Here is a 20,441-nt window from a genome sequence, read left to right on the forward strand (position 1 = left end):
AATTCTTGTAGATTCTGTTCATGATTTCTTACCGTCTTCTCTGTTTGGTCAATTTTGTTTTCAAGATTAAATATTTTGTCTTCAATGTCTGAGGTTCTGTCTTCCAGGTGTTCTATCCTATTGGTTATGCTTTCTATGGAGTTTTTAACTTGGTTTATTGTTTCCTTCATTTCAAGGATTTCTGTTTTTTTTTTTTTTTTTCAGCATCTCTAACTCTTTATTGAAATGATCTTTTGCTTCACGTATTTGCTCTTTTAACTGTTGATTGATGCAATCATTTAATGCCTGCCTTACTCTTTCATCTCATTCTTCAATGCCTGCATTTGCTCTTTCATCTCCTTGTTTTCTTCCCTGATTGTTTTAATTATGTACATTCTGAACTCCCTTTCTGACATTTCTTCTGCTGTGCTGTCCTTGGGTTTTATTGATATAGTATGTAGGTTTGTTTGGGACATTTTGTTCCCTTGTTTTCTCATATTGGTCAGATGTCAGTGGGACTCTGAGATATTGCAGATTTCCTCTATTGGCTTATAGTGTCCCTGTAGATTTCCAGTATATCACTTCTCAGCCTTCAGTAGCCTGAAATCTTAGAGGAACTTGATAATGCAGTGCTTCTGAAGAAAGCTGCCCCTAGCCCGCTACTGGGTCCAGGGCTGGGAGTTGGTTCTGTATGGACATCCTCTCACTGGGCGGGCCTGCTCCGAGAAACTGGCTGTAGACAGGGCCTGCTACCACCAGAGTGAGCCGGGCTGCTCGGAAAAGCCTCTCCCTGTCCTGCCCTGGTCCCAGAAGCCACCTGCGGGCCAGGGTCCACCACTGGGTTCAGGGCTTGGGGTTGGCTCTGTGCGGAAAAGCTCTCACTGGGTGGGCCTGCTCCAAGAAGCTGGCTGTGGATCGCGCCTGCTGCCGGAGGGAGCAGGGCTGCTTGGGGAAGACTCTTGCTGCCCTGTTCCAAGAAGCTTCCCACTGTCCAAGACTGCCACCCTGGCCGAGCTTCACCCAGTGGGAGAGACTCACCCCACAGCTCTATGTTGGTCCGAGTCTTTCAATACCTCCCCTTCTTGAATCCTGAGTATGGAGCGAAGGGAGATGTAGTCACCCTCTAGTCTGCCATCTTGGATCCCCCCCCTCAGCTTTTTAATTTTGTTTATGTCTTCTGTATTCTTTTTTTGGGTGGTGGGGTACCAGGAATTGAACTCCAGGGCACTTGACCATGGAGCCAGATCCCCAACCCTACTTTATATTTAATTTACAGACAGGGCCTCACTGAGATGCTTAGTGCCTCACTTTTGCTGAGGCTGGCTTTGAACTCTTGATCCTCCTGCCTCAGCCTCCCTGCCACAGCACCTGGTTATATCATCTCTATTGTTATTGATTTTTTTTAGCTTTATTTATCTAATGCTGATACGGTGTGTTAAAATATCTTACTAAGGTAGCCAAATTGTGACTGTCAGTAATTATCAACGGTATCACCAAGGATATAGGAGACGAATGTTTGTAATTAGGTTGTTTTTGTGCTTGGTGTGCCCTACGTGTGGGCACAGCCTGTAGACTGAAGGAAGCCAGGGTAGACTGGGCAGAGCCCTGGTTCTGCTGCTGATACTGTGGGGAGGGAGGACCTAGGTTTCTTTGATGAACAGAGGGAGCACCCTGGATGAAAGCTTCAGGGCAGCAGATCTTAGTCTTATATAAAAGGGCAAACCAAGGAGCAAAAAACACCTTCCCCATAGGTACCCAATCCTAAAACGGATGTGGTGTGATTCCTAGAAGTCTTCCAGAACAGTGCTGGACAACGATTAATCAGGAATGAAAAATAGGTTGGACTTACAACTGTACCCTGATGTGGAGCCCATCAGAATGGTGACCTGACAACTCCCCGGTAGGCACTTCACCTTCAGTGTGATGGCATCTCCGCACACCAACCACACAGTGCAGCCCCGCCAGCCCTGCCCCACTCCCAACTCCAATGCACTGCTCAAGTGTGTAGTTCTGGCTGCGGGTGACCCAGCTCCCTTCTCTTCTGCCTCAGCACATAACAGCTGAAAGAGACAAGTCCAAGGTCAGCCCTGGACCAGAAGCTAGAGGGCCAGATGATATACCCAATATGTAGGACTGTGGCTGTGGACAATAGGACTCTGAAGGCCAATTCCAGCCAGTGAATGTTGCAATGCATGAGTCACTTATTCTTTTAACAAATATTTCTTGAATTCTTTCCTTTGGCAAGACACCAGGGGAGGATGTGATGCCCCAAGATAATTTAAAAAATCCCCTGAGTGCTGAATTCCAAGTTTCAATAAAATTTTCACAGAGAACTAATAGCAGCAGGGCTTTTTCTGATGAATAAAAACAAAGTATTATCTTTGTTGTTTTAAAAACAGATTAAAAAAAACAACACCTGAGTAATTTCTGGCCTCTCAGATGTAGCCTCGAGATTATATGGCAAATAGTTGCTGTACGGAATGAGAAAAATCCAATGGTCTCATCCAACCTCAGAAGAGGACAATAAACAAAGACAATTGTGAAACTTGAGGGAACAAAATGAATGAGACTCTAAGAAACCTTCTCAATCTTCATTTATTACTCTTGCAACAGCCATTTGTAAGAGGCAGCCAATTTGTACCAGATCTAATGCCTGTTGACAAAATTAGACAGTCGCTTCTTACTTCTGCTTGAGTAGTTAGTCTGAAGCTCATCTCCCTACTTCTGTTCTCACTTCATCCTCTGGATTCTTCTCAAACCATGCTTCCAATCATGCCACTCCCCTTGTTGGATCCATCAGTAAATGATCATTGCCTTGGAATATCCTTCTCAACATCATCTCCACCTGCCTTGATGGCATAGCCCACCTTGACACATGCCCTGTAATCTGCCCACACACCACTGGACATGATCTTCCTGCTCTACTTCTTCCACGCCTCCTCTCCCACTGCCTTTCCAGGCCTTCATCCATTGCCATAACCTATGTGGAATGTCCCATCACCCATCTCTTCACTTCGGATCCCTATCTAATCAACAGGCTTGTGGTGAAGCTTGATCTGAGTTCAGGCCAACAGATACTTAAGGACAGTGTGATTTGTATCATAGAGTAGGGTGGGTCCTGTGGAAATAATGATGAAGGAGTATAACCAGGTCCTTCCCGAGAGGAGCTCACAGTCTAGATGGAGAGGCATGGGCACAGCATGCCCATATGGCAGAGAAGTGCCACCCTGACCCACCAGCACTGGGTGTTGTGATGGCAGGGTGCTGAGATTTGCCTTGCTCAGCCTGGGTGGATGTGTTGCTGGAAGGACCAATCAGAGTTTGATGTCAGATTTAAAGTTATTCTTGTACAGAAAATGGGAAAGGATGTTGGTGTGGGCAGAGGAACATGAATACAGATTGGAACCTTCTATAATACTTCTCTAACCTCCTCTCATTTCACAGCTGAAGTTTTCCTCCTTGGTTCTATAATTCCATTTTTGTTGTTCCTTTTACATTTTCCCAATGCTAATCATAGTCAGTCTTGCCTAATTATTTGAGGCTTCAGATAGTTATTTTTTGCCAAATAGCCAATAAGTTCCAGGCATTGTGTTAAGTCTTGCAAAAAGTCCTCTCATTTGCTCTTTCCCTCAGCCTCACAGGACACAAACTACTGTGATACACATTATGTAGATGAGGAAACCAAGGCTCAGAGAAGAAGATTGTTGAGGCTGTGCTACTATTTTAACTGTCTAGGGTCCTGCAGGTAGAAATTTCAACTTAGTAGGTTTTAACTGAGATTTGCGTGTGCATTTTGTCAAATGTCCAACATGATTAAGAGCCATACCTGAAGGAACATTGTATCCAGGAAGAGAGATGTGAGATGCAGGCTCAGAGCTGTCAGTTTCTAAAACCTATTTCTAGATTTGTCCTTAGAGGAGAGGAACACCTTAATTAATGTTCTATCTTACAAATTCTCTGACAATAGGGACTTGCATTTATAAATGTTCAGAGTTTCTTATTTCTCTGATTTCTGGGATTAAAGTGGGGATTCCCTACTTTTTGAAAGAAAGCAGATTTACCTCTCTGAATTTTGCTTTTGTTTATTGATTCTTACCTTAATGTGTTAAAAGGTTTTATGATCACATATTTCCTCCAAACAGGCCCATAAAATTGCTATTCCCATTTCTGCTGTCATTAACTTTCTATAAACATTTCCAATGCATTTGTCCTACTATGATTTTCCTAAAAGTCAATCTGGCCAGGTCACTCCACCTCCTGAGCTCTCTTCTGTGATATGAATCCTCATTGCCAACCAGAAAACAGCCCCCATACCTCACCTGAGACCCACCACCTTCCAATGGTGCCCCACGTCTCTCTCCCAGTCTCTTGGCCCACTATTTTCACTTCTGTGCCCTCTGTACCAGACATTCAGGACCACTTTTCTCAAGTTCACAAAAGTGCCTTTGGCCTCTTTGCCTTTCCGGCAGCCTGATATGCCTTCCAAAGCTTCAACTGACAAATAAATGCTCATTCCTCCTTTAAAACCTAGCTGAAATGCCTCTTCCTCTGTGCTTGAATCCCTCGGTCTCCTAGACAGAAATGATCCTTCTCTCTTTAGTTCCCTATGTTTATTGTAGCCTATTTTGTTTAGAAAACCATATTCCCCACTACTGTAAACTCCTTGAGAGTTGAGATGGAGTCTATCACTCCAGCACTGTCAGTGTCTATTGCAATGCTTGTTCTAAAAAATTCAGTTGCATTTATTGAATAGATTAATAGGTGAGTGAAGGAAGAAGTCAAGGAATAAAGAACAGTTGAATTCATGAAGGTGTCTTCATTCCTCATTTCACATCTAATCCATTAGAATATCTGTTGACTCGACCTTCAAAATATTTCCAGAACCTGAGTATTTCTGACCATCTTCACTGCTATATGCTAATACAAGTCACCCTAACTTAGCCAAGAGTTCTACAACAATGTCCTAAAAGTTTTCTATGCTTTGATTGTTGGTAGTCTGTTTTTGTCAGCTTTTCCACCAATATGACTAAATGACCTGACCAGCACAACTATAGAGGAGGAAGTTTATTTGAGGGTTCACAGTTTCAGAGGTCTTAGTTCATAGAAGGCCAGCTCCATTCCTCCCAACTTGAGGTGAAGCTGAACATCCTGGCCTGAGAGGGTGGTGAAGGGAAATAGGTCTCATTGTGATCAGGAAGCACAGAGAGACTCCACTCTCCAGATACAAAATATATACCCCATAGCCATGCCCCCAATTAACCAATTTCCACTCAGGTAATCCCATCATGGATTAATTCACTGATTAGGTTAAGACTCTTACAGTCCAGTCATTTCTCCTCTGAACCTTCTTGCATTGTCTCACACGTGAGCTTGTGGGGGACACTTCACATCCAAACCATAACACAGTCCCTACTCTGTCTGTGTCCCATGTGATGTTAGATTTAGCTTTTAAAAATAAAAACCAGTCAGTGGTACATGCCTATAAATCCCTGAGGCTCAGGGTGGGGGAGGATGAGGCAGGAGGATCACAAGTTCAAAACCAGCCTCAGCAACTTAGTAAGGCCCTGAACAACTTAGCAAGAAACCTGTCTCCAAATTTTGAAAATAAAATAAAAAGGACTGGGGATGTTGCCCAGTGGTTAAGTGCCCCTGAGTTCAATCCCTGGTATCAAAATGTTAAAAAAAAAAAAAAAAAAAAAAAAAAAAAATATATATATATATATATATATATATAATAAAAAATAAAAATCAGATCAAAGCCCTCCTCTGGTTTCCATTTCACAAAGAACAAAAGCCCTAATCCTTTCACTGGCTTACAAGACTTTATATGAGCTACCGCCTCCCCTTTTGATCTCTGACTCTGCCCCTCTCACTTCCTAACGTCATCTCCCTCCTCAGCACTCCCTCCAGCCACACTGGCCTGCTGGCTCTTCCCAAGATGCATCCGATGTGCTGTCCTCAGGAGGCCTTTGTCCTGGCAGCTGCGATGGCTGGAATGCTCTTCATGTTTGTCAGCAGTGCCAACTCCCCGACCTCTTCCACTCTGTTCAAAGGGCATCTCCTCAAGAAACCAAACCTTGATTCCCCTAACACGGTTCTCCTCACTGCCATTTTCCTCAATCACTGCCATCTTCTAAGACATTACATAGATTAATCATTCATTACAATTATTGTTTATTGTCTGATTCTTTCTACTAGACTGCAAACCTTACAAAGAGATGGTCTATTTTGTTCATGGACATTTTCTCATTGGCTGGGCCATGCCTGGAATATACTGAACACTCAGTAAATGTGCTTCAAATGAATATGTGAGCACATGACTACTTTAGCATGCAACATTAAGTGCGCTGAACTCATCAGACTTCATCACTGACTCCCCACTCCCATATATAGTACCTGCAACTTAAGAGGTGATCAGTTAATACGTTTTGAGAAAGTGGATGGATATGAATTGAATTCCAATGGCTCATACTTAAGGAGGAAAAAAAAAATTTTAACTAATAATTAGTGGAGTTTATTTAAAACCCCTTGGTGTTTATTTTAACAAAAGCCTTCTTGGAATTATAATACAAAAATTGGGTGTCATTGAGGCCTCTGTGGTTTTAGTGGATGTGACCTTTGCCATCCTTCTCAGAATGGGAGGGAGAGTATGCAAGGATGCCTTAATTAATCCAGTCTTGAGGTTGGAATGATGTGCTGACAAATAAAAAAAAAAAAATTCAAGAAAACTTACAGACCAGTTTCCCTAAAATAACCTTACAATTGTTTCTAAGTATACCAGAAACTCTAATTTGGGCAGAGCTTTGGGCTCATTTCAATTGACTCAGCGTGCTTTTAGCTAACATCAAATGCTTAACAAATCTGAAAGTTCCCACGAGAACCTTCTATTAAGTTTGCCTTCTGCCAAGCTACAGAAAATAAAGGACTGTATTTTTCATACAGAAAATAGTTTTAACTGTATTCCATTTTTGCAGACTCATGGGTAAATTTTCCAATCAAGAACAGTCTATGCGATCTGATTTTTGATCAAAATATAATGTCTAACAGGTGGGCTATTTGGACTCAATCTTTGCCAGGTGGTGTGAAATAATGACAAATGATCATAGTACCTACATATAAATGATCATAGGTCACCTTGCTTGACCTGTGGTTCAGTCTTTGCTTCATAGAAACCCATTTCCAAACTACACCCACTGCCGTGATTGAAGGTGGGTATTTCCTGAATTGTTTGGCTCAACAAACTTGCTGCTCTGGAATTACTTTGAATTGTAGCTTGACTGACAAGATTCTAAGATATGTTTGATATCTGAGTAAATAGCTGTAGCAGGATCATGCATAGATTCTAACACTTGGCAATTTTTTCAGTTCTAGTAGGATGGAATGAGCATACTGATACAAGATGTGATAGATTTAGCCTCTGAAATGTAGGGTTAAAAACTATTCATCCTTGTGTCTATTAATGGCAAAGTAGTTTTTAGCACAGGCCCATTATTTACAAATATTTAATAGCAAATAAATGAATTACAAGTTTCTTTCAGAATCATGGAAGAAAAATGAACACTCTTTAAAATAGATATGAATTTTTTCAAAATAGTATAGTAATGATAATGATAATGATGATGTTGATAATACTTTTTCCATTTCTTTGGTTTGCAGGAAACTCAGCGATGCCTTTAATTGTGGTAATTATCCATTAACCTAAGTAGTTAATATATTTATTTACCTCTTTCCATTATGATTTTTAATATTCTACTTATATTTTAATACCTTGTTGTGTTTCCCAGAACCACACTCTTTAAGTTTCAAAACTAGTTTTGAATATATGTTGGGTACACAGTACAATAATAAAAATTAATAGATCAGGTATACTACATTTCTTCAGTTTAATTTCCTACTAGGAAAACTACAGCAAAACACACCTTTCAGAACTAAAATTATATTTGTGCATGGCTTCAATACAACAAGCTAAAAAGAAAAAATACTTTCATTTTGATAATCATTTTTTCAATACATCCAGCACTCTAGGCACTGTGCTTAGTGATGGGTTAAGAAATGATAAAGGCAAATCTAGATTGGGAGAAAGACACTCCCATTTGGAGCCGAGAAATGATTTGGTGATGATTCCATTTGTAAGAAACATCCAGTCAGCAAATCCATTGAGACAGAAAGCAGATTTATGGTTGCCAGGGGGTAGTAGGGAATAGGGAGTGACTGATTAATGGGTACAGAGTTTCCTTTTGAGGTGATGAAAATCTTCTGGAACTAGAGAGTAGTGATGGTTGCACAACACTGTGAATATACTAATGTCACTAACGGTGATTTTTTACATTATGTGCATTTTCTATAATGGTTTTTAAATTAAAACTGAAAAAGGTCCCAAGTGGGTGAGGGTAAATGCTACTTTCATTCAGTCATTCAATTAGTGTTTGCTGAAGGTTTGCTATGTGTCCTGTGCAAGGTTAGATATAGGCACACAACGTTACAGACATGGTCATTCTCTCGTGGACTATTGTCAAGTAAAGTTTTACTACAGATAAATGCTATGAAGGAAAGGAAATATATACTCAAGAAACTTGGCCCAATTGAAGGTTTTAGACAAGGGTCAGAGAGAATTATCCAGAGGAAGAACCACTGATTTGAGTTTTGAATGATGACTAGAAACTAGAAGGGGGAACCAGAGCAGAGGGAGAGGACAGACAGAGTTACAAGGAGAAACTCTGTATATGAGAATGAAGAGAAAGAAAGGTGAAAGCAGCTTGTCACAGGCTTGAAGAGAAGGTGGGGAACAAACCATATGGGTCATCAGAAGGGTTTAAGGCCCTGGAGGGACCCTGGGTGGAATGGTGAAATGGACAGACCACGGGGTATAAGGGGGAACCTCTAGGGATCAGGGTCATGGGCAAGATGGATGCAGAAGAACATGGCGGACATGAAGGCAGCATGAAGGATATGAGGAGGTTAATGACACAAAGCTTGATGACAGATGTCAGCCAGGATTGTTGAGAAGGCAGTGGGGGAGCACCTTTTGGGGATAAGAGTGGTGTGCTCAAGGAAGCATTTAAGAGTGGAGAGGGTCACTCTGACTCAGTCAGGAAACATTACTTAACACAGTCTTTTCCTCAGCGACTCTCACGGGAGAGAATTCCCTCTGCTCCTTGGAGTTGAAATTGGTATTCAATAATAGGTCTACAATGCAACGACAGTGACATCTTTTTGTAACTCCTTAGAACATATTTTAATGATCTAGAAAAGGGCACATAGATCTCTTATCCTTAGCAAATAATTTTTTTTGTTTTAATTATAGGAATGAAATCCATAATCAAAAGACTGAGAAAGCTACAGTTCCTGAGTGTGTACTCTGTATCAGGTACCATGCCAAACACTTATTATACATATAATACATTGTTTTACTTTTAAATGATCCTATAGAGTACATCTTCCCCCTGTTTTAAAGAAGAGGGAACTAAGGCTCAGGGTAAAATAATTAAGTCAATTCCAATTCTCAGGAAATAAGTAGAAGAAGTAGGATTTAAAAATCAGGCCCCTTGTCACCTACCAAGAGTAATACTCTTTCAACTATGATGAAATTTTCTCATCTACAATCATGTACACTACTTTCATGATCTTTACTACATAGACATATACCAGTTATATCAGTGTTTTCTTAACATATTTTTTTGAGTTATCTCACCTTTTTTTTGACTCTCATAAATATATTTTATAAGGACAGTTTATATCACCACCATGAACACAAAGCCAACACAACCATAAAGACAACCACAAATGGCAAAGGACAAACACACACAGTTTTTCACTCTGCATTTCAATATTATTTACTGCTGTGAAGAACCTTACACCATTTTGCATGCTCCTAGTATCAAATGTTCCATGGTCAGAATACATTCAACTGTCATGATTAACAAAAAAGGACGACAATAACAAAAATGTCCCGTGGTTGGGAAGCCACAGAACAATGTATCAGGATGCTTCTGTTAACCGATATACCTATACCTTGCAATTTCTCTACATATTGATCTGATAAACTTTGTGCTCAAGATCATGATATCTAGAGAGCGTGGAACAATTAAAGAATTAAACAATTAAATCGATTCTTTTGAAAGAACCCTCTGCCTGAGATCTAACATGGCCTGTCATGCTTTCAGCAAGCCACTCGGTAAGGGAGAAAGGACCAGGCAACTGAAATCTGAATGCCCACAGCATTTTGTGAAGTTGCCTGAAGAAGCCATACTTTCGAGATTAATTTTAAAAGGTGGATTTTGATCATTTGGGAGGCCATCGCATGACCTTAAATGAAATTATAAAAGCTCAGAGATCCGGAGCAAATCAGGAGGCCACTAAGAGGAGTTCACAAAGACAGGTCAAAGCCACCAGCAGAGGAGGCCGTCAGCCGTGCTGAAAGGGGGAAGAAACAAACCTACCGAACTTGGCTCTCCATGAAAAGGGAAGGAGAAGTGACAAGTGCATTTTTGAGGAAAGAACAGTTGGAAGGAGAGTTAAGCACAGTTAAAAAACATTGCGGTGGCCTGTTCCACAAGAACCAGCAGAGCTGTGGTTTCTCTGGAGCCAGAGATTTGAAAGGTAAGAAAAACAGAGCTCATATTGCACAGCCCCCAAGGGTTTAATGTGCAAAGCAATGATTCTAATGATGGTCTGCCTAATTCCTTCTGTCTCAACGATGAGCAGAAGGGGACTGAGACCTATCTAAACCTACAACATCACGTATTAACCCTGTCTGAATGATTTACTGTGACCACATTTGGGCTGGGTGAATGCAGGGAGTTGGGGGGAAGAAAAGAAGAAAAACAAGCTCGCCCATAAAAAGAAATCATAGAACTTCATGTCCCAACAAGTGGGTAAAAATGTTAACATTGTTTTTTATGGCCTAATAAATGTCTTTCATAAAAATTGCTGAAAACACACTCTCTAGATCTCTTTATTAGATTGAGAGATTATTGATCAGAAGGAGGAGTTGATCAAGAATGAGGGTTCAAAGGAAACCAGATCCTAAGGTAAATGAAAATATTGCTTGCTTTTTTAAAACTTTACAATCCAGCAAAATAAATATTTTATATATGTTGTATAAACAAGTCTACAGATGTTAGGTTACCCATCTGAATTCAAAACCTTAACTCTTTCATCCAAATCCCAAACCTTCTCTAACTGCCTACAGGTGACTATTTATCAGGTCAATGAAAATGGCCTGAATGCTTTGAATGCTACTAACATTACATTTAAGATTTTATGAATTCACTATACAACTGGGTGAAAAAGACGTGATGATGATTTGACTTCATCTTTAAGACATTGCAAAACTTTATGAGCAGCCACATAATGGTCCTACCTCCTCTGCAGATGATGATACTAAGGCTCAGGTGACAATTATCTTACTTCAAATAACATCACTAGAAGGTGGTAGGTCTGGGCATCCACCCTCAATCTCACATTATATCCTTCAATCACAGTCATTTTTTCACAATGTGTGGTCAAAATATGACTTCAATGATCATTATCAAATGTCTTCTTGGTGTTCATCTGCAAAACTGGAATAATCCCTCTTCAATAACTCTTTATCCAATAATCACAAAGAAATGAAGAAAATATATGGTGTGGATCCTGGAGGTGGTCACAGTGTCACAGATATTTTCAGATAGGCAAACTATTTATTTAACTGGAACTCCCTTTAGATGGGTGCAGAACTGGACCCTTGTGAAGGAGGACCATCTGTCATGCTATAAGCAGCATGTACCCTCTTCATTGTATTTGAATGTTTATATCTTAGTGATTAATATGATTTCATGATTGAAAAATTCTGATTAAATTCTAACCCCTCCATTTCCACTGCCCATGCTTCCTGATTCATATTTTCATTATTTTCTCCTCTTGGATTTGCCACATCCTCCAACGTCGGCCTATACTTACCCATCTTCCATACATACACACTGAGGTTGATGATTTCTTTTATAAAAAAGCTGATCCTGTAACTTCTTCACTAAAACACTCCCATGGTTCCCTACTGTTTAAAGGATAAATTTCAAACTTTCTAATACGCCACAAACAGTCCTGCTTGATCAGATCCCATTCTCTCTTCTTCCATTTTCCATCAAAGCCTACATGCTAGCATACTGAAATGGCCATCGTTCCTCAACAAGCCTTTTGAGGCCTCTTGCATGTGTGTTTGTCTGGAATCCCCCTACACCCTTCAACTTTTTGGAAAGGTCTAATTTATACCTCAGGGTCCCTCCTAAGAAGTTGTTCATGATGGCCTTGAACTGAGTTGTCATGATTTTAAGAAATACGTATTTCCGTGTCTGTTAGAGTTACTTATTGTCTCAGTGTTCATAGCATCTTCTACTTATCTCTATCATAATACTTAACACAATATTCATTAGAGTACATTAAATCAACATAGAGCATTGATTACATTCATTTATCTGGGTAGTGAGCTTCGTACATACAGGTCTTAAATCCTTTGTGTTTTCACTAACTACCTGTCTCATCTACAGCCCGGCTGTGCCAAGGCAAGAGGGTAGACTACAGATAGGACAGAGAGAGTGCCTAAGACAGCCTTGGAGACATATATATTATTAGAGAAAGCACATGAGGTCAGTGGCCTCCAAGAATTCAGTGGTGACAGGCTGACAGATAGCACCTCTGTCCCTCACAGTGCTTTGCCAAGCAGCGCCTCTTCTTCCACATGGTGTTCTGTTCAGTGGTGACTGACTAAATGAGGGACATGCCCTCAGTTCCACACCAGTCCCCACTCAGAGAGGGGTTTATGTCTAGTTAGGCTGCAGGAGCAGTGACATCTTCAGCCCTAGCTTGCTTATATGACCAGCATCCCAAGGAGCAACGGTCTCCGTGTACACACAGGAAAGTAGCTTTCTACAGACATCACTAACTTGCCCTAGCTCCCAGTGTGCATAAGAGAGAGCCAGTATCCTTTAAGATAACATATATCTGGGCTTTCTGGCCTAGGTTTCCCCTTATTTTCCCCTAACTGGCTTGGCATTGGGAATAGAAAGGGTAAATTCAGGGACATAGTGTTTTAAAGTCCCCCTTTGCTTTAGGAAAGATATGCTACCATAATGCTTAGAACAAAGTGGATGTTCAAATCCATTGACTGCACATGCTTAGATCTGGCTGAATAGCTATGCATCTTTGAAAGGCTGAGTTCAGGCTCTCCTTTGCCCCTAGCATCTGTTCCTCCTCCAGGCTTTCTCCATTGCAGTGAGCGATTCAACCACCCTTACTGCTTAGGCTCGAAATGTAGGATTCATCCTTGATTCCTCAATTACTCCCCTCCAATTCATTGCTAAAATCCATAAAATTTACATCCTAGACATCTTTTGCTGACATTCCATACTTTTCTCCATCTCCATAGCCACAGTAGTCAGTCCACCATTATCGTTCCCTCAAACACTCAGTTTGTAACTATAGCCCCCAAGCCCCTGAAATTCTCTTAGAGAATTTTGATCTTATTTTATTCACTTCTTTATTTTGCATAGCATTTTTCTGTATAGACAGACAGGCATTTCTTTGAGTCCTAATTGGATGGCAAGCTTCATGCAAGTAGGAAACCATATTTATTCCATATATCACTCTGAACTCTCACAGTAACTTAAGACTAAACATGCATTAATGGAATCAGTGAACACTTATGCACTTACTCATATGTAAGATGAAAACAGTCAAACATATCTTGTAAATCATTGTGATTAGATGATTAGATGTACTTGATGGCTTTAACAGCTTAAGTTGCTCTCACATGTAAGTTATTCTAATGAGACAAAAGTAATCTGTTGTACCTTTGGAAATAAACCATGGTTTGATTAAGTAGCTCCCTATGATGTCACTTCAAGTTCAGAAACAAAATTGAGGGATGGAAGTTCTTGGAAAATAGTCTTCTTATTACTATAAACTAAGAACTACTGAAATCTTAAATTTGCTCCAACAACAGAATATACTGTTGCCAAAGTTTAAGTTCTCCAACACTGAAGGATGTTGCTTAGGTATTAGATAAAGCCTGGACTAAACAACTCTGATGCTTCTGGCAAACTCAGGAATTCTCTAATTACAGAGTGATGATGGGACAAAAGCACTCACAGGTTTGCACGCACCGTGCAGGAGGGGCAGTCCCTGAGGTTTGTCATGTAGGACAGCAGTGAGTGCAATTTTTTGTGTTAAAATTTCCCAAGGTAAATCTAAGTGAACATCGATTTTAGTTAGCAGGTTATCAAAGTATTAGCTCAAATGAAACACACATCCTGAATATTACTTTATCCCTTTCTTTGATAAGCATGTGAAAGGTCTCTAAATCTCACAGTAGGGAGCCTATGACCAAGGAAACTTGTTCAGGTAAAATTCTGTACCGTCCTTATGATTGTTCCCATGGAGCACATGAAAAGTACGAGAAAAGTAGTTTTTCAAAAGTGTTCTAGAGAAATTGAGAAAGATAAGAAAAAAGAGAAAACATTTTTAACCTTTCAGAAGGCTATGCAAACTTAGAAAAAAAGTAACAACTGCTGCAGATGGATCCTACCTAATGTTTGGGAACTCAAACCATATCACAGCACAATGACACAATTCATTCAATGCAAAAGCAAACCACACTTGTTCCTGATCCTCTTGTACATAAGATTGAGGACAATTTACTTTTTTAAAGTAAGCTTATTAGAAGGGCAACCACTAATCTCCCGCCCTAGGTTGTTAGTTGAGTATAAAGATTCTAGATCTCCCTGAACCTCCTGTGGAGACCTGTCTGAGACTTGAACTGGTCCCAGGGGTGTGAAGACTTTCCACCAGAAAGCAGGGGTCATTACAGGAGCGACCACTGTGCAACTGTTGGGCTTCTTCAGGACTTACTAAGCATCTGCTGGGGGCAGTGTGGGGACACTGCAGGTTTTGTTGTTATTGGTGCCCAGTGTCCTTCCTCCCCTGCTTGGTTACACCAGGACCCTGAACTTCCATCTGAGGACTTCCCTGTCACATCCTATCTGTGGAAGTTGAGCACGCCTTCAGCCTCAGTTCTAGGCTTACGAAGATCTGCAAAGTCCAACCCCAAGACCATTATGATTGGTTCAGAAAAGGGTGTGAGACTAAAGACTTGCCAGGAAAGTGAAAGAAAAGGGTTCCTGGAGCCCGCAGGGTGAGAAGCATCTTTGGTGTCCTCAAAGACTCTGTAAGTCTCCCTTCCTGCTGAAGGGACTGAGAAACATGTAGCCACCAGAACTGCTGACAGTCCTTTTGTCAACACAAGAAATGCTGTTTTCAGATGACATTGACACAATGGAAAGTAGATGTTGAAGACAGAATAATTTCTCCCCGTACCACACACAAGGATGTCTACCGTCTAATGCTCAGAACCCACAAACGCTAGCTTGCATAACAAAAGGGACTTTGCAGATGTGAGTAAATTAAGGTTTTTACTATCTTGGATTATTGGAGTGGGCTCAATGTCAACTTATGAAGAGGGAGGGGTATCCAAGAGAGAAAAGGTGAATTGACAATGGAAGCAGAAAGAGAGAGATTGGAAAATCCCATGCTGCTTACTTGAAAGATGACAAACTTCAGAAGCTAGCAAAAAGCCAAGAGCAGATTACTTGCTAGAGTCTCCAGAACTTACCCCTGCCCAGGTCCTGAATTTAGGACGTCAGATCTCCAAAACTGTAAGATAATAAATTGTTGTGGTTCTAAGTCCCTGAATGTGTGGTTTTATTTTTTTTTTTATATATTTTTTTACAGCAGCCGCAGGAGACACAGTAGAAAGGAAAGATGGATAGAAACAGTTCCCTCGTTCTTTGGTAGTATAATATTTTTTTGATTCATTGTACACAAATGGGGTACAACTTTTCATTTCTCTGGTTGTACACCAAGTAGAGTCACACCATTTGTGTAATCATACATGTACATAAAGGGTTATGATGTTTGTCTTATTCCACCATCTTTCCTTCCCCCGCCACCTCCCCACCCCTCATTTCCCTCTCCATAATCCATCCTTCCTCCATTCTTCTCTTACCCCTTCCCCCCTATTATGTATCATCATCCACTTATCAGAGAAAACATTTGGTCTTAGGTTTTTTGGGATTGACTTATTTCACTTAGCATGATATTCTCCAATTCCATCCATTTACTTGCAAATACCATAATTTTATTCTTATTTATGACTGAATAATATTCCATTATGTGTATATACCACAGTTTCTTTATCCATTCATCAATTGAAGGGCATCTAGGTTGGTTCCATAGTCTGGCTATTGTAAATTGAGCAGCTATGAACATTGATGTGGCTGTATCTCTGTAGTATACTGATTTTAAGTCCTTTGGGTTTAAGCCAAAGTGGGATAGCTGGGTCAAATGGTGGGTCCACTCCAAGTTTTCTAAGGAATCTCCACACTGCTTCCCAGAGCAGCTGCACTAAGCTGCTGCACAGCTAAGAACATTGATGGGGCTGCGTCACTGTAGTATGCTGATTTTAAGTCCTTAGGGTATAGGCCAAGGAGTGGGATAGTATAATTGATGCACTACATCAGACTCCATTGTGGTCTCCTATACCTTTTGAGCTTGGGTTATAGAAACTTCCTTCATTGTTTATGATTATTGAATGTGTTTCTTCTCTCACTTGAACCAAATCACCCTGATAGCAGCACTGACCTAGGATAATGGACATGGTTCTGATTGTTGTAGATTTTGTGCCATTAGGAAAGTGTTTCCCTTCAATATGGATGTTGAGTGTTGCAGTTCTGAGCATTAACCTGTCTTTGGGAGGTGTGAGTGTGAGTGTGTGTGCGTGCTTCAGCATCCTCACTTGTACTGGGGAGTGGCTGGTGGGTCTATGTGGAGACTGACTTGGACATCAATACTGGCCCTACAGTTGGACAAATCCTACCCTGTGCTCTCTTGACGAGGCCATACATGGTGAATAACTTAGTAATTATTTGCTGAAGAAGTACTACAACCAGAGATAACTCAAAGATGCAGATGGAAAGGCATCCTAAACCACTGATTAGTGATTGAGGTCATGATGTTTCCTTAAACAATAAGGACCCCCACAGTAGAGATCTGTACAAGGGAGTTCTCATGGAGAGGAGTAGAGACTTACAGATGGGAGTACAAAGCTAGGAATTGAATGTGTGTAACAGAGACCCTCCTATGAAGGGTTTTCCTTTTTTTCTCATTTTGTCTTGAATTATAACAATTATATAAATCAGTTTTTCCTGCAGAATTATAATTAAATTTGGTTATTTTTAACCTTTCCTGAGGCCTTCGGAGATGCATGGTGGAACAGAGGGAAAGGGCTGCAAAACAAAGTGACCTGCCACCTTCCTCTGCTGCTGCCTGGAAGGGGGTCAGTACCATTTCCAGGGCGGGGTGGTCTGAGAGTGTAAGGGGAGCCCATTTCTACAGGAGCAGGGGCTGGAGTGGCAGGAGAAGCAAGTGACAGAGAGAGTGACAACTTGATTTGTGCACATGGGGCAAATCACTCTTTTCCAAGGTATTGTGAAGAAGGGGACCTTCCACCTGGAGGTGATGCAGGTCGCCGGGGGCAGGGACTACTGTCACATTACAATGCATCATAGTGGAGTCCAGATTATCCCTATTAAAATAACATTCACTTCTCAGAATTCATTCTTTCAATTTTTTTATTTTTAATTTTTTATTTGTTCCAATTAGTTATACATGACAGTAGAATGCACTTTGGCAACCCACTTGATAAATGGGCTAAGGAACTGAGCAGACACTTCACAGAAGAGAAAATACAATCGATCAACAAATATATGAAAAAATGTTCAACATCACTAGGCTTTAGAGAGAAGCAAATCAAAACTAAGATTTCAGGCTGGGGATATAGCTCAGTTAATTGAGTGCTTGCCTCGCATGCACTAAGCCCTGGGTTCAATCCCCAGCACCACAAAAAACAAAAACAAAACAAAAAAAAAAAAAAAACTAAGATTTCATCTCTCTCCAGTCAGAGTGGCAATCATCAAGAATACAGGCAAGTATAAATGTTGGCGAGGATGTGGGGAAAATGTACACTCATACATTGCTGGTGGGAATGCAAATTGGTACAACCACTATGGAAAGCTGTATAGAGACTCAGAAAACTTGGAATAGAACCATCATTTGATCCAGCTATCCCATTCTTTGGTTTGTACCCAAAGGACTTAAAATTAGCATACTACAGTGACACAGCCACATCAATGTTTATAATTGCAATAGCTCAACTCGCAGTAGCTCAATTATGGAAACAGCCTAGGTGTCCTTCAACACATAAATGGATAAAGAAAATGTGGTATATATATGTATGTATATATATACACACACACAATGGAATATTACTCAGCCTTAAAGGAGAATGAAATTATGGCATTTGCAGGTAAATGGATGGAGCTGGAGACTATCATGTTAAGCAGAATTCATTCCTGAGCTGGAGGAAAGGAGACATCCTTATAGCTATGGTCAGTGTGAGAGGTTGGGAAGGGGAATCAGGTATAGGCCACAGACCTTCCTCTCTGTGTGCAGGGGAGAAGGCCAGACTGTGAGCCCAGTTCTCTATGCGTGTGTCAGAAGGGAAAAAAAATCAACCTATAAACACTGGGTAGAGAGCAATCATTATATGATAGGTATAATAAAAACCAATATGATCTTTGGATTCAGAATGACCTGGGTCCCTGTCTTGAACTCAAAAACACTAGTTCTCACACTTGAGTGAGGTAGCACCGTCAACCACAGTGTTACACCTGTAAAAAGACACATTGCTTTCAGAAATTGAAAAATCATCATATAAAGAATGAAAGCAACTAGCCAGGGGTCAAAAGTAGTATCCATCCTTTTTATTATCATTAGTATCTAATACTTCCAGCAAAATTCTTAAAGTGAAATAAATTCTTAATATGAAATAATAGCACATATGTCTATAACAGTTACATTCTGTGCACTATTTTAAGTATTTTACTTGTATTTATTAATATCATCTTCATAGTAACCTATGAAGTATCTGATTTTTTTTTTTTATTATATGACTAAGGAAACTGAGGCCTGAGATATGAAGTAACTTGCCCAAGGTCACACAGCTAGTAAATGTCAGGGCCAAGAATTGAACTGAACACAAGTTCTAAAGCCACAGAGTCCGTTCTCTGAACCAAGAGGTTATAAATGGTGCTTCCCAGACAGACACCGTGAGCGGTTATGCAAACAGCATAGGGCACGTCGCTGGCCTTGAAGCCTATGGGGATCACAGCTCAGTGGCATGAGGCCATTGGAACAAATCTAAAACCATATGGACCCAATAGCGTATCACGCCTTTTAAACTAAGTGCAGCCAGAGCCAGAGACTTCAGAAGGAAGAGCGAGGATCTGAGAAGTCTTACAGAAGGAGACCTGCCAGGAGCTGGCTACAGTAGTTAGCAGGGAAATATCTGACTCACTTTCTCCCCTCTCATCTCTGGAGCACCCAGAACCCTGGAAAAGAAGTTCCTTTCAGCAATTTTAAACCCACTGGGCTTAACTAACACTGGACGTTCATTGAAACTCCTGGTTTCACCATGGAGGAATTTGGATCCCAGGTGAGGACAGTGGTCTCTGGGGCTCACCGAGGTAGACCCCATGAGGTGTCCAGAAGAGCTAAAAGCAGCTCGTGGCAGCTGTGGTGACGGAAGTGGGCACAGAGGGGCCTGGAATGCTCCCACACCGTAAACTCACAACAGTCCTTCAACCATGATAGGTGCTATCTACATATTATTATTTTATTAATCATTAGCACATGGAAGATTGTCTCTGAGGTGGAAAGGCCAGCTAGTAGACTATTTCATAAGCTAGGTAGCAATGATGAGAGTTTAGATGAGGTCAGCAGCCATGGGTGATATAGAACGGGGAGCATATCAAACATTCAAAGATAAAATAGATGGGTCTTGTGAGTCACAAAGACCTGGAGAGTTGGCAAAAATGTGGTCCGCTTTCTAGGTGGATGGCTGTGTTCAATGTGGGGACTGTAAAGGGCCAGAGGCCAGAGAGGGGGCAGATAAGGGCAGCCCTAGGTCTGCTTGTCAATTTGGCCCTCTTCACTGTGGAGAGTTTGGATTCCATTGAGCACAGAGGAGGCCTTTCCTCTCTCCAGCTGGGCACATCTGGTTTTTGAGACGAAAGGCTCTGAGGTGTCAGGTTTAAATGCTTTGACTGACCAGCTAGAGTGGAGAAAGGATAGGAAGCATGTCAGGTCAACACTGTGACCTCCTTGGGGGCTGAAAGTGATCTTCCCAAATAAACATGGAGCCATGGCCAGCAGAGGCCATGGTGGCCCTTGATTCTTTGTCTAGAATTTTATAGGCATGCAAGCTGGAAAAGTTGGTCAGAAATTTTAACCATGTGTTTCATAAGGTCCTACGAGTCTTTAGATTCTTTTCTAATATTATCCCACTGAGAAATGTATTAGAAAATACATGAGCC

The sequence above is a fragment of the Sciurus carolinensis genome, chromosome 1, assembly GCF_902686445.1.
Source record: "Sciurus carolinensis chromosome 1, mSciCar1.2, whole genome shotgun sequence".
In the NCBI taxonomy this organism is placed as follows: Eukaryota; Metazoa; Chordata; class Mammalia; order Rodentia; family Sciuridae; genus Sciurus; species Sciurus carolinensis.